Source organism: Tamandua tetradactyla, chromosome 18 (genome assembly GCF_023851605.1).
Source record: "Tamandua tetradactyla isolate mTamTet1 chromosome 18, mTamTet1.pri, whole genome shotgun sequence".
Lineage (NCBI taxonomy): Eukaryota > Metazoa > Chordata > Mammalia > Pilosa > Myrmecophagidae > Tamandua > Tamandua tetradactyla.
Window position 1 is genome coordinate 19,559,535 of NC_135344.1, and position 27,705 is coordinate 19,587,239.

General features: G+C 39.9%; 1 long non-coding RNA gene across 1 annotated transcript; it reads right to left on the reverse strand.

The window, feature by feature from the left end:
- Positions 1–7,589: 7,589 nt before the first annotated feature.
- On the reverse strand, positions 7,590–27,668 carry LOC143662545 (uncharacterized). The gene is made up of 3 exons (XR_013165399.1): positions 27,438–27,668; positions 26,238–26,451; positions 7,590–7,655 (listed from the first exon to the last, which is right to left on the reverse strand). It is a non-coding gene; the product is annotated as an uncharacterized LOC143662545 (long non-coding RNA).
- Between the last annotated feature and the right edge of the window lie 37 nt (positions 27,669–27,705).

The window sequence follows — 27,705 nt, forward strand, 5'->3', positions numbered from 1 at the left end:
CACTTAATTGTTTCCCAAAGACAAAGTCATGTAAGCCATGACAGCTGTTCTCAGAGGCAGCATGGAATAGTGGTCCTCAAAGTGTGGTTCCCAGACCAGCATCAATATTACCTGGACCACTGTGCTAAATGCAAGGTCCCAGGCCTCACCCCAGATCTACTGGATCAGAAAGTCTGGAGGTGGGGACCTGCCAGCTGTGGTCCAACAAGCCCATCTGATATATGATAACATTTGAGAACCACTGGCTAGAAACAGCAGGATAAATACTTTGGGGATTTTCACTTGTCTGTTTTTAAGGGTAATACCCTTAAAAAAGAGAGAGACAGAAAGAGCAAGGAAGAGAGAATAATTCCACCTCCTCCAGTAACTGGGAAGCAGTGGTGTACTGGTTAAAACCAGCTGAGTTGGGGCTTATGGTGAGTCAAAGCCATGATTTGTAGTATTTGTCCACTTTCATGGAGTATTTCCCACCACAACCGATTTCAAGGTAGCCATGTGTAGTTGGTCACAAAATGAGGAAGTGGGGTCCCCTCAGCAGTACAGCAGGCTCCAGCACATCACCAGGTGGTCAGATGAAGGAGAGGAACTGAACTGTGGCCCCTTGGTAGTTCCAGTCAGTCTTTCTGGGGGTGTCCATCAGATTGAATAATTCCCCTGGATCATGGTTTCTCAACCTCAGAGCTTATTGATATTTTGTACTGGATAATTCTTTGCCCTAAGCATTATAGGATGTTTAGTAGCATTCCTTGTCTCAACCCACCAGATGCCATTGGCACCCTCCCCTCTAGGTGACAACTGTCTCCAGACATTGTCAAATGTCCTCCAGGACACAAAATTGCCCATGGTTATGAATCATTGCCTTAGATTGACTTTTTGATCCTTTTCAATTCTTCAGATCATCCTTTAGACCTTTCTATTCATGTCTATCTTGGAATATTTTAGTTCTGTCTTCACAATTCCAACTATGATGAAGTCTTCCTTTCCTCCACCAACTCTGCTTAGATATGGAGCTGACTGTCTGCTTTATTATTCATTCTGTTACTGTTATTACTGCTCTGCCCCAGCACCCTAGATTTTGATTTTGAGGTTGGACCTTACAGATGATGCTATTTGGGTTTCTCACTATTTCATACACAGTGGCCAAAAGTGATCATTTCTTTCCATTTGCTGCTGTTTCTTTGTTCCTCTTTCTTAGTCCCTTCCTGGAGAATTGGACATGAGTGTTTCTTCTCCTTTTATTAGACTAAGGTAGAAAATGCTTTATTTGTCTCTAATCTTCCTTGCTTTCTCTATTTTTTTTGCTTTAGAAAAGTAATAAACTAATTGTATCCTATAGAATGCAAAATTCTTCCAATTAGTCATTTAATACATCTACCCTATGGAGATGGACCTAAGTGACAAAATCAGAAAGATTTTCTCAACCTCTAATATTTAAAAATCGTCATTAACTGATCCAGCAGCCTATATTAAGCAGCATAGGTGAAGAAGGCAGGTAAATGTGATGCCCTCTCAGTGACAGAGGTAGCAGCACCTTCTAGTTAGATTCTTTGCTCAGGGCTACCTAGAATGCCAGACAGAAGGAGCCAGCCTATCGCAGGAGCCGCCCGCTGGTTACTAGGCAACACTGTCTCTCTGCTCACCAAACCTCTCCAGGCCTTTCCTTTGAGTTATTTTAGTATCTGGGTTTAGCAACGTTAGTTCAGCAGGTTCTGATGCTGGAAGGCTCATGGTCCAGGGATGGTTTAAAATACATGCAACAATTTTTTAAAGACATTTTAAAAATGACCATTTGTTGCTGTTTTGTTTTTTTTTTTTAATTATTGCACATCAGAAACTGGAGGTTGAGAAAATTGAGCTCTGAAAATTTCTCCCAATATAGAATTCCATGAAGTTCAAATGCTACTCTTAAAAGTACTTCAAATCCAATGAGTTAATAATAAATCAGATTAGCCAGCAGTGTCATGTTTTCTGTTAGAAATACTGTCTCATAATTATTTCCAGTTATTGCTTCCAACTCCTCTTTTGACAATCCTTTCCCACAGAAAGGAAAAAACCTCTCCACATCACTCATCCATTTGTTCATTCCAGTAACTTTTACTAAGGACCAACAATGTGGCAGGTATGGCGCTAGACGGTGGGTATTCAAGAAGCTTCCAAATGAACGGAAGAGAATGACGCCGAGACAGATCACTGCGGGACAGCTGTAATGCTGTCAGCACAGGGATGAGCTATGTTCCAGGGAAACAGAGCAGGGACCTTGAGGGTGAGGCCAAGGAAGTTCTCCAGGGTGATGTGAGTAGGAGGTATGGTAAGGGGCAAGTGAGGGAAGGCAGAGAGGTGAGAAGAGGCAGGTGATCACAGAGACTATAGGACCACACTGCTGAAACGTAGTCAGAGGCCAGAGGTGCCAGGCCATGTGGTGTGCAGGGACCTCATTACTGGGGTAGCTGCAGGAGAAGGGCAGTGTGGTGATTTGAAGCCATTATATACTCCAGAAAAGCATGTTATTAAACTTAATCCAATCCTGTGGGTTTAAACCCATTGTAAGTAGGATTTTTCTTTTTTTAAACATGGGCAGGCACCGGGAATCGAACCCGGGTCCTCTGGCATCGCAGGCAAGCATTCCTGCCTGCTGAGCCACCGTGGCCCACCCGTAAGTAGGACTTTTTGATGAGATTGCTTCAGTTAAGGTGTGACCCACCTCATTCAGGATCAGTCTTATAAACAGAATGAAGAGAGAGAAAGAGAGCTAGAGCGAGAGAAAGAGAGAGATTGAGAGAGAACCACAGAAGAAAGAAGCTGAAAGCAATGAAACCTGGAAGAGAATGGACAGACCAGCAGATACTGCCATGTGCCTTGCCCTGCGCAGAAGGGCCAAGGATCTCCATTAGCCATTCCTTGGGAAGAGAGCATTGCCTTGATGATGCCTGAATTTGGACATTTTCTTGGCCTCAAAACTGTAAGCTAATAAATTTCCATTGTTCAAGCTGAACCATTTCATGGTATTGCTTTCAGCAGCCATGGAAGCTCAGACGGGCAGCCACCAAATGACTGAAAACAGGAAGGATGTGATCACATTTGCATTTCAGGATTATCTCTATGGCAGCTAAGGAAGGAGTTAGGGGATGACAGGACTGAAGAAGAAAGACTGGTAGGAGGCTGGGACAGTGGTCTAAGAGGAAATGAGGTGAAACTGGATTGGGACATTGGGAACAAGGACGAAGAAAACTGGACTAACTTGAGAAATACCCGAAAGGCTAAATGGGCAGAACTGAAGGACTGCCTGGGAGTTGGTAATGAAGGAAATTAGAATGACACCTAGCTTTTTAACCTGGCTGACAGGTGGTATTACTGTCTGTGACTGAGAATGTAGAAGAAAGGGATCGCTTGGGTTCTTTGTTGGTACATACTAGACATTTATCTATTCTTCTAGTACACAATTGGATAACCGAGTCCTCTTCTTAGGGAGAGAAACAACAATGCTAGAGAAACAGATTTTGGAATTGTCAGTGGATAGACAATGTTGGAACAATGAGTGTAGATGAGTTCTTCTGGATGTATAACAAGGACTATGGTGGAGTATTACACCTTGGGGGACACTGGAGCTTATGAGTAGAGGAAGAGAAGCCTACAAAAGAGAAAAAGAAAGAAAAATCATAAATATCAGGAGTCACAAACCAGGAAATATCATGGAAGTCAAAGGGAATGAGAGTTCCAGGAAGGAGGGGAAAAATTGACAATGAATGATGCCTCAGAGAGATCCCTGGGGCGTCTCCTGCCCCGGGGCTGGGCGGTGCGTGCAGGAGCCAATTGAGTTTTGATAAAGGTACCAAGTCCACTCTATGTGGAAAGAACAGTCTCTTCAACAAATGGTGCTGGGAAACTGGGTATCCACATGTAAAAGAATGAAGGGGGGCTCCTACCTCCCACTATATACGAAAATTAACTCAAAATAGATCAAAGACCTAAATATGAAGACCAGGACTATAAAAGTTTTAGAAGAAAACATAGAGAAGCACTTGGCATTGTTTTTTTTCAGAACTTATACCAAAAGCATAAGTAACAAAAGAAAACATAGATAAATGGGACCTCAATAAAATTAAAATTTCTGTGCATCAAAGGACTTTACCACAAAAGCGAAAAGACAACTTACTCAAAGAGAGAAAATATTTGGAAACTATATCTGAAAAGGGTTTAATATCTAAAATTTATAAAGAAATCCTACAAGTCAACAATAAAAAGGCAAATAATCCAATCAAAACATGGGCAAAACACTTGAGTAGATATTTCTACAAATAAGATACACAAATGGCCAAAAAGCACATGAAAAGATTTTCAACATCATTGGTCACTAGGGAAATGCAGATCAAAACCAAAAAGAGATACTATTTCATACACTCTAGAATGGCCACAATTAAAAAATGAAAAATAAAAAATGTTGGAGAGGATGTGGAGAAATAAGAACACTCATCCATTTTGGGATGGTGCAGCTACTGTGGGAAACAGCTTGATAGTTCCTGAGAAAGTTAAATATAGAATTATCATATGACCCAGCAATCCCACTTCTAGTTCAATTCAAAAGTATTGAAAGGACTCAAACAAATGCACATCGATGTTCATAGTGGCATTATTCAAAATTGCCAAAAGATGGAAGCAACCCAAGTGTCCATTATACATGAATGGATAAGCAAAAGGTGGTACATACACACAATGGACTATTATGCAGCCACGAAAAAGAATGAAGTCCTGATATATAATCAACATGAATGAACCTTGAAGACATTATGTTGAGTGAAAATATCCAGACACAAAAATGACAAATAGTGCATGCTGTCATGGATATGAAATAAAGAGAATAAACAAATTCGTACACTCAGAAATTAAAATACAGGTTAGCAGGGACTGAGGAGGGGATAAGGAGTGGGGAATTAAAGCTTAATTGATACAGAATTTCTGTTGGAGGTGATGTAAAAATTTTGATAAGGGAGAATGGTAATGGGAGTACAACATTGTAAATCTAATTAATAAGACTGAATTATATAATTGAATGTGGTTTAAGGGGGAAATTTTAAGTTTTATATATGTTACTAAAATAAATTTTTTTAAAAAACCATAGGAGTGTACAACACAGTGAGCGCTAATATAAGCCATGGACTATAGTTAACAGTACAATTATAAAAATATTCTTTCATCAATAGCAATAAATGCATATTAGCACAAGGTGGTAACAATGGAGGGTATAAAAGAACTCCACACTTTCTGTAAACTGACAATGATTCTAATAAAATAACTATTTAAAAGAAAAGAATGGCGTACTAATATATGCTATAACACGGACGAAACATGTAAAGGTTATACTAATTGAAAGAAACCGGCACTGAAGGTCACATATTATGTTATTCGATTTATATGAAATACTGAAATTAATAGAGACAAAAATCAGATTGGTGGTTACCAGTGGCTGGGAGGAGGAGGGAATGGGGAATAACTGCTTAATGGGTATAAGGTTTCATGTTGGAGTGATGAAAATATGGAATTAGACAGAGCTGATGGTTGCACAACATTTGAACGTACTAAATGGCATTGAATTGTTCACTTTAGAATTGTTAATTTTATATTATGGGAATTTTCCCTCAAAGAAAAAACATATATACAGCAGGAACTAAGAAAAGTTTGGATCAGAACATAGTGGGGAATTTTTACCATGAACCAAAAAAAAAGAAGATGAGTTAGGTTTTAGATGTTAAACATTATATAATTGAGAAGGATGAGAAGAAAGATCCAATTTTTGTTAATAGCCTCAATTTTCTTAATTAAGTCATAATAAGGGCCACCTTTATGGAACTATTTCAGCATGCCAAAGAATAGGTCAAAGCCCTTAACATGTGGTTTCTCCTTTATCAAAACCAAATCAGTTAGATGCTCTTACTTTTTTCATTTTATAGATAAGGGAACTGGCTTGGAGAGGCTAAGTGACTTGCTCAAGGTCATACAACCAGCCAATGGCAGAATCGGGACCTAAGCTTCTACAGCCTGGTCCCAGAGCTGGCTCTCTCAAGCTCTGCTCCTTGGTACCTGCAATCTTAGGGCCCAAAAATTGAACACAGGGCTTTAGAAATCTCAGGATAAGTTAAAAGTCATGGAAAAGAACCAAAATAAGCTGGTCAAGGTCAAGTAAGAGAGGAGATGATAAGTGCTGAGGGCCCAGTTGATGTCACAGAAATTCATGCATCAACAAGCTTTTATTGTGGGTCTACAAAGATGCTTTACAAAGAAAAATATAGGTTTATTTTTTCACTGTAGCTGCAAAGGTGAACATGAACCTGTCTGATGTGGTTTTCTACAACAGTTCTTAGTCTCCTAAAAGTAGGAGGGAAGAAGACCATCAGAATCATTATGTGGTTGGGGTTTAACTGAGTGGGCATAGAAGAAGATAGGAATATATATATAAAGTGAGCAAGAACTTGAAATTTGAGGGTGGAGAAGGAGAAAGGCCAGGAGGGGGGCAGTAGAGTAGTCTCTAGTCTCTGTGAGGTTACAGCAAGGCAGGAGAAATCTGGAAAGAAGAATGTGGTCAGAGAGTTAGATGTCTGAGTGTCTGGTTTGTAGGGGTAGTTCCTAGTGAGGATAAGGCCATTATCCTACATGGCTGTAGGAATGGCTGCCTAAAGGAGAACAGAAGTTAAATCACTGAGCTTGAGAAAAGGAAGCCTGGTGTATCTCACATCTTGAACTGGTCATCACAGGAACACTGAAGGTATCTAGAATCAGGGAAGGACTTGGGTGGGACCAGGTGCCACATCGCCAGTGACTATGGGGAATGGCCATGTGATCAGCACATAATAAAGAGGAAGGTCAAACGTAGGACTTCTATATGGCATAAGTGGCAAAGGAGCAGGGAGCTGTATAAGATGATGATGGTATAACGTTATTAGTGATGGAGAAAGATGCCAACAAATCCACCTCCAAATTCTGACAAAGGGTATAGACTAAAATTGGTTTGATTTTGGTTTTATGGTAAATTCCAACTCCTGCTGTAATAATAATAATAAATAATAATAACAACAAAAACAATTTTTACAACCTGTCACATAGTCTGTGAAGTATTTTATCTGCATTATCTCATTTAACGACTCTAAGGACCCCATGAGGTAACAATTCTATTATCATCCCCAATTTACAGGTAAAGAAAACGAGTCTCAGGGAGAGTAAGTAACAGTTTCAGGTTACACAGCGACAGAGCCAGGATTCTGACCTACTTCTGTCGAACGCTAATACTTCTAATGCCTCTTATTAAACATCACGGAAGAATCTGAGTTTATTTTCTCACTGGATAGTATCCAAGTTGAATAATCCTTAACTAACTCTTTAGTGGATGGGATGCTTCTATTCTGGTATACGATTCCAATACCCTGAAGAAATGTCATCAGTCTTTCTATAGCACCAGCATCAACTCGGTTCACCTTGCTGACATCTTCTTGAAGCACAAATTTACTAAATGTCTTTCCAATTTATTTTCAACAGAGTTTTAAGTCACTGTGTGCTGTTACGCTTCACTTCTTCCCCAAGAAAAGACATCTCTGTAAGCTGGGTAAGTGAAGACAAATGATGGGTGAAGTAGTTCCAAAGCTCCAAGAAGTGCCACAGTGTAAGGTCTGCATGAGAACAGACCAAAAGTTTAGAATTCTGTGCAGATAAATGAAGGCCAAAGAGCACTGTGAATGGGTGCCAAAGTTGGAAATGGTGAAGGACAAGGAAACTACTGCCCCATCCCCCACCCCTCCCCTACCCCCAGTATTTCCAAGTCCTAATACCTGGTACCTGTGAACGTGACCTTGTTTGGAAATGGGGATCTTGAGGTGAGCTCATCCTGGATTTACTGTGGGCCCTAAATCCAATGACTGGGGTCCTTATAAGAGAAAGGAGAGGGAGGTTGGAGACACAGAGACACAGAGGGAGGGTCAAGCGGAAATGGCGGTAGGAATTGGTGGGAAGCATGCACAAGTCAAGGAACTCCAGGGACTGCTGGCAGCCCCAGAAGCCGGGGGACAGACATGGAATAGAGTCTCCTCGAGGGTCTCCAGAAGGATCCAGCCTTGGCCTCCAGAACCGTGAGAGAAATAAATTTCTGTGGTTTTAAGCCACCCGGTTTCTGGTAATTTCTTGTGGTAGCCCTGGAAAGGAATACATTCCCCAAATCCAGAATCCTAGGGCTCAATTACGCATTCAGTGATCCATAACGCTGAGAATGAAATACGGATGGGATTTGTTTTTGTAAGAAGTAGGTGCTGCAAACGGAAGAACGACTGCAAGAAATCTTTAAATCAATTCATAAATTACTCGTCCATCTACTTCAGAGAGAGGAAGGGATGGTTGTGATTGTATATGCTTAACTTGCTGAGATTTTTTATCTTGGCAAGAATTCTACCCTGTTTTCCTGCCGAATGTCCCTCGGTGCCACTGTCTGTGTTGTCTTTGGCCTTTTAGTTAGGTCGGTTCCACATCAGATGCACGGAGAGACAGAATTTTATTTGTGTGTGATTTCTTTTGTTCAGTTGCTTATCAGGGAAAGGTGGCTTCTAACTTCTAAAACCCAGTACAGTTTCACATAGTTATTAGAATAAAAAGTATTTATTCTGTTTCTAAACTCTGCACTTTCATTTTTCCATACCATATTTGACTTTTTTTGGTAAGTTTGGATGATAAGAGTTATGAGGGGTTCACTATACTTTTTCAAGGGCAGTTTAATTCTGGGATGTCAGTTATATCCTGAACCACAAAGCCTTCACTGAATCAGTGTGAAGAAACTTGATGAAAAATAACGATGGTGGTGGAGGTGGGGATTTAGAGGAGGGGACAAAACAGATTTTCCAACTCAAAATGCTAACTTTCAACCTTTTGGAGAGAAGGACAGTAGTGGAGGGAATGCATTTGGTAGGCAGAATAATGCACTGACCCCCCGCCAAAAAAAAATATGCCCACGTCCTAACTTCTGGGACCTGTGAAGAGGTGACTTTATATGGCACAAGGGGCTTTGCAGGTCTGATTAAGTTAGGATCCTGAGAGGGGAGATTTTCCTGGTTGATCTGGATTGGCCACCATCATCATGAGGGATCTTACAAGGGAAAGAGGGAGGCAGGAGAGTCGGTCAGACAAGATGTGCAGCAGGAGCAGGGGTCGAAGTGACACACTTGCTGGTTTTGCAGATGGAAAGGGCCATGAGCCAAGGAATATGGAAGCTTCTAGCATCTGGTAAAAGGCAAGGGATGGATTCTCACCCAAAGTTCCAGAAGGAATGTGGCTCTGCCAACACCTGGATTTTATCCCCATTAAACCCATTTCGGACTTCTGATCCCCAAACTGTAGGATGATAAATTTGCTCTGTTCTGTTTTGTTTTATTTCGCATGGGCAGGCACCAGGAAATGAATCCGGGTCTCTGGGATGACAGGCGAGAACTCTGCTGCTGAGCCACAGTGGCCTGCCCAAATTTACTTAAAAATTGCCACTTAAAAAAAGCTACTACATTTGCGGTAATTTGTTACAGCAGCAACAGAAATGAATACATACTCTGACCTGCTCTAATTAACATAAGAAGGGCTAAAATTTCAGAAGGGACACAGCCTGGATCCTGGGGCACTGAAGCCATCTCCTCAATGTTCAGTGGTACAGACTCGGTTCATTTGACTCTGGGAAATAGACGAAAAGCTTTTCTGACTTTAACAGTACACGGCACCTCCCATCCCAAAGGTGATTCCTGACCAAGACAGCTGGGCCCAAGGATTTGTCTGCCAGTGGGCAGCTGATACATGGAGGTCCTGGACCATCACTGAGTACCCTTATGCTGGAGGGGGCAGCCTACAGCCTGGTGCAGCTCCTAGGAGCCTGCAGTTGGATTCCAGAAGCAAAGACAGGATGATTTAAATTGCTACTGTTTTTACTGGTTTGTTTTGAGATCAAAAGAAGGAAAATTCCTCAAGTGGTTCTGCTTATTCTAAGTCTTAGACATCACAGCATCCCAAAGCGGCAGCTGCAGGGCCCTGAGGCTGTGCTGAGCCCTAGTCTCTGGCCTAGCTTCTGGTCAGGTCATCAAGAAGCTTCTGGAATTTTGGATGGCTGCTCTCTTATCAGATCCCCTCTATGAGAACTGGTGGTAGGTAGGGAGGAGCAATGTTTTGTGGCTGGGAGTCAGGTTGGATCGTAAGACCTGTTTAATTTCTCTCAGGAAAAAAAAATGCAAGGTAAAAGAAAACAACCTCTAAGCACGGGCAACAGGAAAAACCAGCCCTTTTAACAGATATTTTTACTCTTCTATAATTACCAGTGTGCAGGAAATCCAAGGAGTCCATGGACTCAAACCAAAAGAAACACATTTGGTCACTTCCCATAATTTTTAGAATGAGCCAAGGAGATAGATGAATCACTGAATGAACAAATGATTAATTATTGTTATAAATTAGTATAACTAATCAAATAAAGCATGATTATACCCAGCTTTTGTCCGAGGTCAAACTGGCAAGTGCTTTATCCCAAAAAAATCCCTATTTTGGAAGCCTGTAAAACTCGGAAGGCTTCATTAAGCATGACTGATGACATTCCAGAGTATAATTCTTCTAAGGTCACTCTGGGACAGACAGGGACTCAACTACACAAGGTCTGCAGGTTAGTAATACAACTAGGGGCCTCAGTAGATGGGAAAGAGCAGAATTTCTGGAGGGAGATCAGCTTTATTTGGACATATTGTTCCCTTTGCAAATGATCCTCAGCTGGCCTTGGGCCTGTCACCTGACCTCTTTCCCCAGTGCTCCCTTTAGATAGGAACTAAGGACTCATCTCATCCCTTAGATGGGGAGTGAATGCTGTTCCAGGAAATTCCTTTTGATTAAATGGCAAATTTCATTCTCTTGTATTTAAGTGGCATGGAATTGTGTGGAACAATCTGAATAAAGCATATCCATCTAGCTTCCATGTGACATTCAGCTTATAAATGGCCTCTGTGTTGACCCCACGCAGACACCCTTCACCTCTATACCGCGTCCCTCCAGTGGGAGGCACTGCCACTGCCACTGCCACTGCCACCCAGTCCTCTGATTTTGCCTGGGCTCCTTTCACTCCTGGTCCAGTAGTATCTGGTTACAGTGGAAACAATAACTGACATGCTGGCATTTGTGGACTAGCCTACCCACCTGTCACTATGACTCACATTGCTTCTATGGGAAAATATAATCTGAGTTTTAAATCAACAATTTACTACTTATACCTGAATATTTACATTGCCCTTATAGTGCCTCCTCTTCTTGGAACTCCAAGAATAATTTCAACAGAGGGTTAGAAGATGAAGAGGAACAAATTAGAATAAAATGACAAAAAGATAGAAAACTGTAAGAAAAACATTTATAAAATCAGAGGATCAATTCAGACGGTTTAACTGCTGACTAAACGGAGTCCAAGAATGAGGAAACAGAGAATTGTGGGGACTCTGATCAAAGATAATGTATTAGAAAGTGAGTTCAACCAGGTAGTGCCCCAAATGCAATAAAAGTGGCTTAAACAAAATGAATCAGTGGAAGAGCTAAGCTTATGAATGAAAAATCCTTTAAACCTTAAAAACAAAAACACAGTGAACTTCTAGGAAGATGGTGGAGTAGGATTGGCTGGTTTCACCTCTGCTCTATGGGGCAATGACAGAGGGGACAGAAAAAATGATCAGGACTGCAGATATGGGGGATGAGTGATCGAAGAGGGTCTTCAGCATTTTGTGAGGAGGAGCCAGACAGAGGACCAGCAAGGAAATAGAGAACTTAAACAATGCAATAAATGAATTAGACCTAATAGACATATATAGATTGTTACATCCCAAAATATCTTGGTGTTCTTCTCTAGTGTTCATGGAACATTCTCCAGAATAGATCAAATGCTGGGACACAAAACAGGCTTTATAAATTTAATAAAATTGAAATTATCCAAAGCACTTCCTCTGACCACAATGGAATAAAGCTGGAAATTAATAATCACCAAAGAACCAGAACTTTCATAAATACATGGAGATTAAACAACACACTCTTTAATAATCAGTGGGTCAAACAAGAAATTGCTAGAGAAATTGATAAATATCTGGAGACGAATGATAATGAGGCTAGAACATATCAGAACTAATGGGATGTGGCAAAGGTAGTGCCAAGAGGGAAATCTATTGCCTTAAATGCCTATATTAAAAAAGAAGAATGAGCAAAAATCGAGGACTTGACTGCTCACCTGGAGAAAATAGAGAAAGAACAGCAAAGCAAATAGATGAAGAGAAATAACAAAGATTAAAGCAAAAATAAATAAACTGAAGAGTAAAACACAGTAGAAAGAATCAACAAAACCAAAAGTTCATTCTTTGAAAAAATCAATAAAATAGATGAACTCCTAGCTAGGCTGACAAAGAAAAAGACAGGACAAAAATAAACAAAATAAGAAATGAGAATGAGGTCAGTACTATGACTCCTGAAGAAATTTTTAAAATCATAAAAGAATATTATGAACTATATGCAAACAAACTAAATAACTTTGATGAAATGCACAAATTCTTAGGAGCACAAGAACTACCTACACTGACTTGAGAAGAAATAGAAGATCTCAACAAACCAATTACAAGTAAAGAGATTCAATGATTCATCAAAAAACTTCCTGCAAAGTAAAGCCCAGGACCAGATGACTTCATGCGGAAATTTTATCAAACATCCCAAAAAGAGCTGACACCAATCCTGTTCAAATTCTTCCAAAAAATTGAGGAAGAAGGAACACTACCTAACTCATTTTATGACACCAACATCACTCTAATTCCAAAATAGGATAAAGATGCTACAAGAAAGGAAAACTACAGACCAATCTCCCTAATGAACATGGATGCAAAAATTCTCAACAAAATACTAGCAAATCAAATCCAACCAGAAATTAAAATAATTATACATCATGACCAAGTGGGGTTTATACCAGTATGCAAGGATGGTTCAACATAAGAAAATCGATCAATGTAATATAACACATTTAACAAATTGAAAATGACAAGTCATATGATCATATCAATCGGTGCTGAAAGAACATTCAACAAAATGTTCTTGATAAACACTTTTTTGATAAAACACTTCAAAAGGTAGTGTGTTAGTTTGCAAGCTGCTGGAATGCAATATACCAGAGCTGGAATGGTTTTTTAAAGGGGGAATTTAATAATTTATAAGTTTACAGTTCTATGGAAGTGAAAATGTCCAAATTAAGGCACCAAGAGATTACCTTCACTCAAGAAAGGCTAATGGGTAAGGAATATCTCTATCAGCTGGGGTAGTCACATGGCTGGCATTTGCTGGCCCCTTGCTCCTGGGGTCCATTCTTTCAGCCCCTGTTCCTGTGGCAGTTTCTCACTTTGCTTCTCCAGAGATGACTTTCATCTCTTAGCTTTCATTTCTGGCTTGCTTAACATCTCATGGCAATGTCTACTGGGTTCCAAGCATCTCCAAACATCCGTGTCTCTGTTCTCTATGTGTCTGCATCTGTATCAGCTCTGCTGTGAGGTTTCTGTCAGCTCTGAGGTTTCTGTCATTTCCCTAGGCTCTGTCATTTCTGTATTCTCTCCAAATCGTTTCCTCTTTTAAGGGATTCCAGTAAGTTAATCAAGCACATCTCTATCTAATCAAAAATTAATACCCACAATTAGGTGTATCACTTCTCCATGGAGAAACTTTAATAAAATTTCCAGCTTACAGTACTGAATAAGTATTAAAAGAAATGGCTACTCCCACAAGATTGGATCAGGATTAAACATGGCTTTTCTGGGGTACATAATAGATTCATATGAGCACAGGTAGTAATTCAAGAAAATTTCCTCAATATTGTAAAGGACATATATGAAAATCTCATAGCCAGCATCATACTTAATGGTGAGAGATTGAAAACATTCCCCCTAAGATCAGAAATGAGACAAGGATGTCCATTGTCACCACTATTAATTTAACATTGTACTAGAAGTCCTAGCTAGAGTGATCAAGCAAGAGAAAGAAATAAAAGGCATCCAAACAGAAGAAGAAGTAAAACTTTCATTATTTGCAGATGACAAGATTATATACTTGGAAGCCCCTGAGAAATCTAAGACAAAGCTACTTGAGCTAATAAACAATTTAGCAAAGTGGCAGGATATAAGATTAATGTACAAAAATCAGTAAAGTTTCAATACACAGATAATGATCTAATTGAGAAGACAATTAAGGAAAAAATTCCATTCAAAACAGCAACCAAAAGAATCAAAGATCCAGGAATAAGCTTAACCAGGGATGCCAAGGACTTGTGCACAGAAAAACTACAAAACATTGCTAAAGGAAACGAAAGAAGATCTAAATAGTTGGAAAGACATTCCATGCTATTGGAAAGGAAGGCTGAATATTATTTATTAAGATGTCAGTTCTATCTACATTGATCTACAGATTCAATGCAATACCAATCAAAATTCCAACAACCTACTTTGAAGATTTGGAAAAAACTAGTCATCAAATTTATTTGGAAAGGAAAGGGACTTTGAATAGCTAAAGATATCCTTAAAAAGAAGAGTGAAGTGGGAGGACTAATGCTTTCCGACTTTAAAGCTTACTATAAAACCACAATGGTCAAAATAGCATGGTACTGGCACAAAGATAGCAGTACTGAACAATGGAATCATATTGAGACTACGGAGATAGACCACCAAATTTATGGTCAATTGATCTTCAATAAGGCTCCCAAATCCACTGAACTGGGACAGAATAGTCTTTTCAATAAATGAGTGTAGGACAACTGGGTATCAATAGGCAAAAGAATGAAAGAGGGCACCTACCTTTCACCCTATACAAAAATTAATACAAAATGCATCAAAGACCAAAATGTATGAGACAGTACCATGGAATTCCTAGATAAAAATATAGGGAAACCTCTCTTCAAGACCTAGTGATAGGAGGTAGCTTCCGAAACTTTATACCCAAAGCACAAGCAATGAAAGAAAAAAAATGGTGAAACAGGAACTCCTTAAAATCAAAAGCTTCTGTGCCTCAAAGGACCTTGTTAAAAAGATAAAGAAGCAGCCAACTCAATGGGAAAAAATATTTGGAAACCACATATTAGATATATGTGTGATATCCTGTGTATCAAAATTATATAACTCAACATCAAAAGAACAAAAAAACCAATTATAAAATGGGCAAAGGATATGAATAGATATTTTTTCAAAGAGCAAATAAAAATGTCTAAAAAGCAGGTGAAGAGATGTTCATCTTCATTAGCTATAAGGGAAACACAGATCAAGACTACAATGAGATACCACCTCACACCTATAAGAATAGCTGCTATTAAACAAACAGGAAACTACAAATGTTGGAGAAAATGTGGTAAAGTTGGAGCACTTATTCTCTGCTGGTGGGAAGGTATAATGGTACAGCCACTGTTGAAAACAGTTTGGAGGTTCTCAGAAAACTAAATATTGAGTTGCTCTATGAACTAGCAATACCAATACTTGATATATACCCAGAAGAGCTGAAAGCAGTGATGTGAACAGACACTTGCACACCAATGTTCATAGTGGCACTGTTCACAATTGCCAAAAGATGGGAACAATCCAAGTGCCCATCAACAGACGAGTGGATAAACAAAATGTGGTGTATTCATACTTTGGAATATTATGCAGTAGTCAGACAAAATGAGGTCCCGAAGCATATGACAGTATGAATGAACCTTGAGGACGTAATGCTGAGTGAAATAAGCCAGACACTAAATGATAGATGCTGTATGATTTCACTATTATGACTCTGGTCAAGGTAATTTCAAAGGTTTACATTGTAGAATATAGGAGACCTAGATGTACACAGCAGCTAGAGATGGGGAAAAGATTACCTAATGAGATTGAACTTAAATGTAAGGGAATGTATAGAAGTGATGGTAGCCAATTAGTAGGGTTATAAGTAACATTGCCGCATTGAAGGTGAATATGATGGAAAGCGGATGTATAATGCTATGCAGCCCACAGATTAACTCTATAGTTATAAATAAGTTCTTACATGAACTTCAAAGATTTGATCAATAACAGAGGGGTATGGGGGAAATTAATATCATATGCTATGACCTAAAGTTAACAGGAAGACAGTACAGGGGTTAATAATTGGGGGCGGGGACAAGAGATTAGGGGAGGACTTTTTTTTTTAGGGGAGGTTTCGATTTCATATTTGGTGAGGCTGTGTTTATCAGTTCTTCATCTCTTTGGACCAATGAAAACTGTCTAAAATTGAGAGTGCTGCTGATTATACAACCAAGCAAGGACACTATAAGACATGGTTTGTTTATTTTGTACATTATCCATGATGCCCAATGGATAGAGGGGGCCAAATGGTACAATGACTGAGAAGCCAAAAACCATATGCTACATGGCTATAAAAAAAGAATATTGTGAGTCATGCAACGAACTGAATGAACCTTGGGGACGATGTGTTGTGCAAAATAAGCCAGAAACAAAACAACAAAAATACTATGGTCTCTTTCAGAAGATACTTATAAGGAAATTGGAGCCTAGATTATAAGCTTCTTATAGCAGCCATGCTTAGTCTGGAATTGTAAGTGTATTTCTAGATTCTGAGACACAGAGTTATATGTGTATGAGCTGGTATTTCCCTGGAACTTTGAGTTTCTCTGTGACAGCTAAGATTCAGAGCTGGAGCTCTGCTGCTCTGAAAGTCAGCATTGCTACATACAAAACAGTTAAAATGACCAAAAGAGAGACCAGGATTCAATTAGAGATAAAACGAGGCCTCTCTCTCTCTCTCTCTCTCTCTCTCTCTCTCTCTCTCTCTCTCTCTCTCTCTCTCCCCCCAACTCTGCAAGGAAAATCATTACCCTCCCCACTATGGGGGACATGATATTCAGGGGTGGAAGTCTCCTTGACAACGTGAGACATGACTCTCGGGGATGAGCCTGGTCCCGGCAGCATGGGATCGATAATGCCTTCCAGACCAAAAGGGGAAAAAGGAAGGCAATGAAACAAAATGTCAGTGACTAAGAGAGCTCAGATAGAGTTGAGGCTATTTGGGAGGCTACTTTTACACAAGCTTCAGCTAGATACTGATAATTGCCATGGTTTACCAACTGCCAACCAACATCATACCTGTTAACACTAAAGAACCCTAGGGCTCTAACTGAGACTTTGTAAAAGTTTCATGCACTAAGTTCACTTTCCTGAAACCCATAACCTCCAGAGGGTTTCTTGGCTAGATAAGCCCGAAACCCAGAGGGGCTAACCTCTCCAAGAATATCAACTAATTCCATACCCCTATTCTATATTGTTGACACCCCTTTTCAAGATAGGATTTAACAAATGAGCATAATTGCTGAATCACTATATTAGTATTTCTTTTAGCCTCCAATGTTCTGGAGCAGCTAGAAGGAAGCACCTGAAACTGTGGAATGGTAACCCACACCAAACTATGGAATCCGTTCTGCAGCTGCTTGTTGGAGAGCACTTTGAAAATTATTGTTTTTTCTTTATATATATATATATATGTTATATTTCACAATATTTAAAAAACGGTAAAAAAAAGTAACATAACAGAAAACATAGTACATCAATGAATTGCTAGATAAAATAGTAAGGTAAACAGATCTTGGGTCAGTCAGATGAGCTTCAGTTTTCTCAACTATAAAATGGGACGAAAAGGGTCAAATGAGGTCATATGAAAAGTTGTAGGGTGATAAACAGATTCAAGTTTTGTTATCTAGAGTCCGTGCTTGGGGGCAGATTCAAGGGACTGCCTTTGCTCAAATCCTGGCTTTTTTATAGTCTAGCTGCGTGAATTTGTGCAAATTACTCAACTATTCTGTGCTTTATAATCCTCAAGGGAGAATCCTAGTACCTGTAGGAATGATTGTTGTGAAGAATAAAATGTTTCTTTTCAGCAGCCTCTGGGAGAGGCAATGAGGTCTCTGAACAGACAACGGGTTGGGAGGCGACGGACTGGGGGGGCGACAGGATGGAGACGAGGGCTGGGAGGCGAGGGGCTGGGAGTCCAGTCGCTCCGAGCTGAGTGGATGCTGTGTAAGTGGCAGCTCCTATCGCTTTAACTATAGGTGGTTGTTTTATTGGTCACTCAAGATGAAACTTGGTAAATATTTTAGGTATCCATGTATTTTGGTGTAGGCATCTTCACATGAAACTGGGAAGTAGATGATGCTTCCCCTCACAACTTGCTATTCTTTTTTATAGTCCATGTCAACTCTGGCCCCCAGCCTGAGGCTCCTCGGGATAGTCTGACAGGGACCCAACTGCGCCTGTCTTCTAACTTGTAGCTGTCAACTCCCAGTTAGCTCTGCAGACTGAATCCATGCCTGTATCTCTACTCCCTCTCCAAACCCACTAAAAATAGCCATAAAGAAATAAAATAGGATGAAGTTAAAGTCAGAGGAGATGCAAAAGATGCCAAAAAATTTTTTTGAAAATGTTAAAAGGCATCTAAGTTCGTTTCAGTTTTCTCCTAAGTGCTAAGTGCCTGCACCTGAGAAAGCCAACAAACAATAAGTTGAATCCTACCCTGAACCCTCAAAAGGCTCATTTACTGGAAACTCCAATCATTTCTCATTCCAGGGATTCTGGATGGAGCTGAAAATAACAGGGATCATTCAAAATCTGCCTAAGGAGAGGCTGGACCCCCCAGATCTTCTTCCTCACCTCAAAGAGCCTCTACTAGCCCAGCAGAAGGGACGAATTTCGGGGCACGGCCACTGCACAGCAGAACTCTGGGGAACCACCATGCTTTGGGCTGCAGTGGGAATGCTGCTTCCTGGAGCTGTGCAGTGATGGGCCCTGGGGGAACTGGTGAGCCCAAGCGTCAAAGCCAGTATCCCCGAGTCATGGGTCTTCCAGCTGCCAAGCCCTGAACACACACACACTGAATTTCTGATCAGTAACTTAGGGTCTTAACTATGTCCTAAATAGGAGCAGATAGCCAAGGATCACCAGACACTTGAGGAAATCCTCTTATATTGAAAGCCAGAGATCCAAGCGAAAGTGAAAAAGGAGCTCAGAGGAAACAGACAATGTAGAGAGAAGATGACTTCAGAAAAAAAAAACTATGATTAATATCCTCAGAGAGGAAAGAGATCACATACCATGACTCAGTATAGAATTCTTGGAAATTAAGAAGAGGTTAACAGATGGGTAAACAAAATCCACACACGAAGTATTATCTGGCCATAAAAAGGAGTGAGATACTGATGCACGCTACAAAATAGATGAGCCTTTGAAAACATCATGCTACGTGAAAGAAACCAGTCACAAAGTACTACATATTGTATGATAGCTTTTATGTGAAATGTCCACAATAGGCAAATTCATAGAGACTGAAAGTTGATATATGGTTGCTGTAGCCTCTGTCAGAATTGCCTAGAGGACTTGTTAAACCTTCTTGCTGAGTTCCTGGGAAGTGGCCTGAGAATCTGCATTCCTAACACATTCCCAGGTGAGGCCAATGCCCCCATCCCTTGGGACCACGACTCAAACCCTCCTTGTATTCCCTGATTGCTTGTTGAAACACCAATATCCACCTGAATTCAAATTCAAAGATACAGAGAAAAATACTGGGGTGAGGAGCTCCAGCCTAGCAGGAAACAAAGATTGAGCTAATTCTCAACCTATAAAACAGAATTCTCTTCTGCACCATGCCTGGCTTCCAGCTTTGTACAGCTGAATCGATGTTTGTAAAAAGAGCGTCTTCCTGGGTGAATAAGATCTCTAGATGCACAAGATTGTGCCTTTTAGGCCCAGATATGCATCTTTACAAGAAGTTTATCCAGCAATCAGAGCGTCTCAGGCAGGGCAGAAAGCAGAAGAGAGCCAAGTCTAAAAAGCCGGCCAAACAGAAAGAAGTCCCATGAGGAACCATGTATGTTTCCAAGTTAATTAAATTTATGTAATCAGTTGTTTCAGAGCTATTTTTCCCCCCAGGATTGGTAGCCCATGACAACAGACAAAGAAAGGACAAAGAATCAGCTCTGTCACGTGGCAACATGAATGGTGACTCAATTCAATTTATGAATGTTTAGGGACTCCTGGGGCCCCTTCATTTCAATAAAATATAATTCCTCACCTCTATTCCTGAGCAACTTCAGCAATATGCCTTAGAGCTATTGTTCCCGTCTTCTCATTTTCTCTTGGTCCCATATGTTCAGAATACTATCTCATAATAATTGCTTGTGTGTTTACACTTCTTTAATTTCCTTCTATAAGAGGCTGAATCAAAAGTATAACAACTAAGCATCAGTAATGGTAAAACCTTGGCTGCTTCTTAGGTGATTTTAGTCACAAGTCCAGCTGACCCTCCTCCATCCTTCCAGTTTCCCTGGCTTTCAACTTGAAAGGCATCTTGGCATCCTCACTCCAGTTTCGCGATTAACTCCCCCACTTTGACATTCATTTCTTCTGATTCACTTCCACCCTCTTCTGCCCTGGATCGGGTCCTTACCATGTCTTTCCTGGGTTCTCTGTTTCCAGTCTTTGCTAGTCCATCCTGTGTCTATTTACTCATTTAGCCACTCAATATAATTTGTGGAGTACTTACTATGTGTCAGACATCGAGCTGAGCATAATGAGAAATAAGATAAATGTCTCTCCATAGGCCCAATCGGAATGGACGCTGGGACAAGATCCTGGAGGCATCCATTTGGGCCAGGAATTACCCTTTAATACTGACTCTTGGCAGAAGCAATCCTCAGGCCCTGGTGTGGGGTTTGAGGGTCAGACTCAGGGGAGGGAACTCTCAGGGATCGTGGCAGCCGCTGTATTGGTGTTTAAATTATCTACTGCTGTGTAACAAATCCCCTCCAAACTTAATAAAATAGCAGTTTATTATTTCTCACAAAAAAGAAAAAAAAAAAACCGTAAATGTCTCTCCCTTCTTTTTAAAGCAGTGATCTGGTTATTCTCTTCCCTGTGAGTTCACCATGACTGGGACATACCCTCAACTTCCCTATTGCATGGATGCTCCCTTGTCCTGGGAAGTTCTGTGCATCTCTCTTTGCTGAAGTCCTATGCTAACTCCAAGGTTTAGACTCCCCAGATGAACTCTTTCATAATCTCTCCTTCCCCTGTCCTCCTTTGCACGTCATTATCTACTTTAATGTAAAATGTATCATGGTAGCCCATATTTTATATTATTGTGACATGTTGAATTTGTTTCTTGGCCAGATTGTATATCATCATATATAATAGTTCCCCTGAAATAGTTCTGCTTGGATTTGTTTGTAGTTAAAGGAATAAAAGAGTATTGCCGTACTGAGATTAACTCCAAGGTAACATAGAGGTCATTAGACCTTGAAAGAAAAAAAAGTCTGATGGGCACATCTTTATTAAAGCACATCAGATGCTAAGTCCTCCCCCCTCCCCTAAACAATTGAAATATGTCCTCTACCCCCTCCAGCTTCACACCTTGGAGAGTTCAGTATGACAAATGGCACTTGAACAGTACTATAGTCAATCATGTCACAAAACTGACTTAAGCCAAGAAATTCTGAAACTGACAATCTGCTGTCTTCCTATTTTGACTCTCCCTCCCCCCTACTTGTTTCAATGTGGCATTTTTCTTTTTATTTTTACTTATTATAAGATCTCTTTAAAATAACGTAAAAGGAAAATGGTTAAAAGGGCAAATTTTATATTTTACCACGATTTAAAAAAAAAAAACATGAAAGAGAATTATGAAAGGACAATGCTCACTTCAGTTCCAGCGCTTAGATCCATCTGTTCTGATTTCGTATATTCCCTTTGAAGCTTTGTTCTACAGATATTAGTTTTCACATATTCTTAATCATAGAGCATATACAATTTGGTATTCCTCTTTTTCCATTTAACATTATATTTTAAAACATTCTATGCTGTTACATAATTATAACTTTCAATTGCAGCATAATATTCTATATTTTAGATAGCTTTCTGCTAATATTGAATAATTTATGATGGGTTCATGTATGTTTTTACATCCATCAGATTCTAGTGCAATAAACAACCTCAAACCCAGCCTGACAAAAATATCTGTTGGGACCAATTCCCTAAGCAGTGAGTGGGACTTTTGTGAGAGAGGGACTGCACAGTTTTACGGCTCTTGATACCACAGCTAAATGCTGTTATGAGGAATAATGCTAGTGTGTGGAGTCAATGTGCACAATACATGGTAAGGATGCCCCAAAACAACACAGGAAATGTTCTATTAAACCATTCTTCTCCGACAGGACCTTGAGGGCCATGCCCCATATATGAACTGAGGATTGTTAAGTTCATATCCACTTATAATCTGCCAAAATACAGGCACAATTTATTCAAGCCTACGGCAACATGTCATCTGTTCCTAGGCAACTTCCAAAATACAGTATGGTTATTTTTATCTTGAAGATTGACTTTTCTGGATTTATTTCTCTCTCTCTCTGTATGTATGTGTATATATATATATATATATATATTTCCACTGTAATTGACCCAGGTCCCAAACATTGAGAGTGGATATGCAAGAAAGAAGGGAGGGGATGGATAATGAGAGTCCACAGGGGTTTCCAAGCTTTGGCAAGAAATCAAGGAGATCCAGTATGCAGCACAGCGCTAATCTTAGTGCTGGGGTTGTTCCATCTCTTAAATATTCTCTTTAAAATCAGATTTATCTCAAAAAGCAAGTGAGTATTTTCCTGAAGTGGGGAAGAATCTGTATTTTAAACATCGCTCATTGTGGCTTCCTGACCCATTACTGATCCCTAACTGTGCATTTCTTATCCCATTCTCCATCCTCCAAACGAGGCCCCCTGGTAGAGCTGCTTGTGCACTTCTGCATCTTCTTTGTGATAAACAGCTCTTTATTGCTCTTACTATTTCACGGATGTGTACAAGGGTGAAATCAACAATATACATGAAGGGTTTTAAAACTAGAGTACAGCACTAGGGTTCAAGGTACATTTATTAGTATTAATTATCACTAACATTTCAAAACAGCAAGAAAAAGAAAATTTTGCTAAAATAAGATACAGGAAAAAATCAGTCGACCAGAGGTCAACTTAAGAATAATGCTGAGCATGTTTTTGGAAGATTGGTCGTAAATATATCAGGTGGGTATCAAAAGTATTGAATTTTAGATCAATCGAGATAAAGATATATTTTTATGATTTCCTGAGAAAACATTCAAAATGTCAATTAAAAAATGGTAAACATCTTCTCTCTGAAACATTCGTTTTCCTTTTAGAGAAATATGTAGACCAGATTGCATGGAATTTCTGATGTATATTAGAAATATATAGTGTACATTATGTATAATGTACATAGCTGATGTGTATTAAAACCTTGTTAAGACAGATATCAAGGCTATAACTGAGAACCTATTAGTAGGTAATACACTGATATTTATCCAATAAGCATTTATTAAATGCTTACAAGGTTCAGCTTACTGTGGTAGGTATCTCAGAAGATTAAATAAGAATAAAACTATCATTTCCATTTACAAACACAACTGTTTCTAGTAAGGAAGATTTTGATGTTTATGTGTTTAAATTGCTTGTTGTTTTATTGAAAACCGAGGGAGGCCTTATGAAGTCCAGAACCTGGAACTGAATTAGCTAATGAATCAATGGTCATTATTGTTTTAAATCCCCATTTGCCAATTCTGAGATATTAAAATGGGGAAAATTGGGATGCAGGAAATATTACCAACTGTCATTTGCTTATTTAACATGATTCCTGGGGCACCAGGAAACCTTCATGGAGTAACTAACTCTCTCATCTGTTACTGTCCTCTGAAAGATCCAATTCAGATTTATGATTCCTTTGCTTTTAGACCCTGACTTTTTTTAAAACCTTACAGTTGTCAACCATCACTTAGACTTAGTATGATTTGGTTTGAGATTTTGTCTTGAGAAAGAGCTTAAGACTCAGAACAGGAGCTTTCCCAGCCCATTATCAGTGGCAGGCTGGGAACTCCAGAAAATTCTGGCTCGTGCTACAATTTGTTCTAGAGTCAGCACTGTAGAAAACACCAACAAATCTTGAAAAACTGGTTACTCTGAAGCTGTGCTATAAAAATGTAGAAAACTATGACATCCTAAGAGATGACTACATAAGAAGGGAAGAAAGTTAATCTCCAGGAGAAACACCTGAACCACCCTTTAGAGACCATTACACCACACTGGAACTTCAACCACCCAGAATAAATCAGGATTGGAAGAGAGATATGGGCAAAAGAAGAGAGCGCCTCCTGAGGGGAGTGGATTTTCATTATTCACAGTAGTTATGTCCTATAAAGTTTCCACAAACACTAACTATTGAATACTGCAACATTGATCCTAGGAAAAATACAGGATTAGGTTCCTGCAAGCCTCTGATCACAATTTTTATTAACCGATCAATATGTAACCTTGTTTTATGTGTGTTTCTGTTTAAAGACACTTTATTTACTATATAGATTCATTAGCATTGAATTCACAGCCAACAGCACTATAACTCATGCCATGCCTGAACAAAGCTTATCTAACACATATGTTTTCTCCATATGGCACATCACAGCCTTCTTGTGCTTAGGAACACTAGACAGCACTTCAGCACTATGCTCGGGGACATTTTAAACAGCAAAATCACCAACAGGAAGCAAAGAAATGCAAAAGATGTAACACTAAGCATACTGTGAAAAGGACGCTTGTTTACAGGATGACAGCTGAAACAAGAAGGCAGAGCATCACCTTTTTCAACCCCAGCTGGGAACCTGCACGTCTGACAACTCAAAGTTTTCACCACTCTGTACATGTCTGTGGGTACTGTGAAAGCATGGTGGGCACTGATTGGAGAGTCACAAATAAATATTAGCAAGTAGGCAAATTCACAAATATGGTATTGGAAAATAGTGGTATCCCGGCTGGCCTTGTTCTAAATGGGTGAGACTCTCTGGTGAGCAGGCGGGTTTTACTATTGGTCACTTCTGCAGCATGAAGCAGATAATAAAGGATAAATTTCCCAGCAACTTTCATTCCCTGGACTTGCTTTTCTGTAAAATAATTTGGGACTGAACATGCAGATTCTTTATCCTCTTGTTCCCCTCATATGTGGTGAGCTCAGGGGGAATTTTCCCAGCCAAATAAACAGTAGTCCTGCCACTTCTCTGCAGGAGCAGAGCCCTCAGCTTTCCTCATGGGAGGATTTGTTGCTCTTGCTTTTTGAAGACCTTAATTTGCAAAGCCCTCTCTGATGGCAGCTTAAGGAAAAAAAACAACCAAAACTCCCTTAAATTCTTTCTCAAAAAAGCCTCTATTATTTGAGGACATGCCAACTCCACCCTCTTGCCTGCTTCCTGCTTGGCAATTTAGAAAGAAAGAGGAACAGTGAATTTTCCTAGTCATTATTCACCTCTGAAAGGTAATCATAAGGAATGCCTTTCCTTCTATTATCCTATTGTTCAGTTTTATGGAGGACTGCCTCTGAATATAGATATTGGCAAAGGAAGCCAAGATTCTAATGTAAACAATAATTTCCAAATAGTACTTGTTCAAATGATCTTATTCCCATGGCTAGCATTGTTAAGTTACTGAAGAACTGTAAGCCATCACAATTGGGCCTCCATAAAATTTAATTCACTTTAATAACTGGACATCTCCTACTGCTGGACACCCGAATAGGCTAGGAGGGGGTGCTAGCTTTAAACTTCACTGTGTGTGAAAGGAATTACACTGTGGGTATTCTTTTGTGTCTACTTTGCTTAATAGTATGCTTGTGAGAATACATCGTGTTGTGTGTGAAGCTGTAGCTGTTCATTTTAGTTGCATAGTTTTCCATTATAGGAATATACCATTTATTTATTCATTCTGCTCATGATGACATTTGAACTGTTTCCAGTTTGGGCCATGTATTAGTTTTCTATCGTGCTATAACAAATCACCACAAATTTAGTAGCTTAAAACAACACAAATTTCTCATTTTTAGTTCTGGAGGTCAGAAGCCTAAAATGGGTCCATAGGGCTACATTTCTTTTTGAGACTGTAGGGGAGAATCACTTTCTTTGCCTTTTCTAGTTTAAGAGGTAGTGTATCTTTCTTGCCTTGTAGCCCCTTTCTCCTTCTAAGCCAGCAGCAAAGCATCTTCTCTCCTTTCTGACCACTGCTTCCATCCTTATGTCTTCTCTCTGATATTGGCCCTCCTATGCTGCTCTTAAAAGGTCCCTTGTGATTAAATCCAGCTCACCTGATATAACCCAGGATCATCTTTCCAACTCAAGTCATCATCGCATTCATGGTCATAGAATTAAGCAATTCCATCTCACAATTCCATCTTTGAGGGTCTATTTCTTGGGAACACAACAAGTTCCAAGTAGAGCACCAGTCAGGGTCAATCAGGAAACAGAAACCACTTTAGGTACTCCAACTGGAAGGGGTTTTAACTGATGACAGAGGATAACCTGGTAGTGGGAGGCAGAAAGACCAAAAAGGTTGATATTGAAGGAATGCAGAGATTAGTAACTGAAAGAAGAATCTACCACCCTGAGCCAGGGGGAATAGAAGAGAAGAAGGGGTATAACCAGAATCTAGGAGTTCAGTGTAGGGGTCTCTACCAGGCTGATGTTCTGCTTGTTAAGGAGCTGGAGCCCATTTGATTCTGGGTGCTCCAGGCACTGGTACTTAGACCTTGGCGAGGGGTACCACACAGCTCATGCTTAGACTAGTGTGGGAGGAACCAGACATTCTGCATGGGGTCCTGTCTCAGACGCCTCTTATGCACCACTGTGTATCTTCTTGAATCACCCCTTACTTTTGCCACTGCTGTGCTTAGAAATATATAAAGGGAGTTTGGTGTGACTGATGTTTGGAATGTTGAAGGGACCCAAATATCTGAGTGAGTTCAGGAAGCTGGTTCTTGAACTTCTGAGCAGATCCTTCTGACTGATGCTTGGATTGGCACACAGGTGATTGGGGCTGGGCTGTAGTGCCAGAAGATGAGGGAGCAAAAACTGTCCCATGATGCTAGAGGGATGCCAATTGGAGCTGGAAACAGGAAGAAAGGACCTTTTTACTTCTACCTAACAATCTCCACTAGCACTTCCCTCTCACAAGACCCAACTTAAAGGTAGCAGGTAGTCTTAGAAATGTAGTTTGCAGACTCCTAGTCCCAGCATCCCATTGCTGCATATGGAAGGGTGGACTTGGGCTGAGAGACAATAGATGAATAACTGGAACACATCATCTTTTCCATTTTGAAGATAAAGTTTGCTAGCTGTTCTAGTTTGTTCCAGTTTGCTAGCTGCCAGAAAGCAGTATATCAGAAATGGAATGGCTTTTTAAAAGGGGAATTTATTAAGTTGTAAGTTTACAGTTCTAAGTCCACAAAAATGTCCCAATAGAAACAAAGCTATAGAAATGTCCAATTTAAGGCATCAGGGAAAGATACCTTGGTTCAAGAAGGCCAACTAAGTTCAGGGTTTCTCTCTCAACTGGAAAGGCACATGGCGAACATGGTGAAGTCCACTAGATTTCTCTCCTCCTTGTTTCATGAAGCTCCCTATGGGGACATATTCTTTCTTCATCTCTAAAGGTCTCTGGCTGTGTGGGCTCTGTCTCTCCAAAATGTTTCCTCTTCTTTATAAAATGAGGATAATACCTGTTTCACCTGGGTGTAACAAGAATTAAATGAGAAAGAACATAAGAGAGTACTTGGC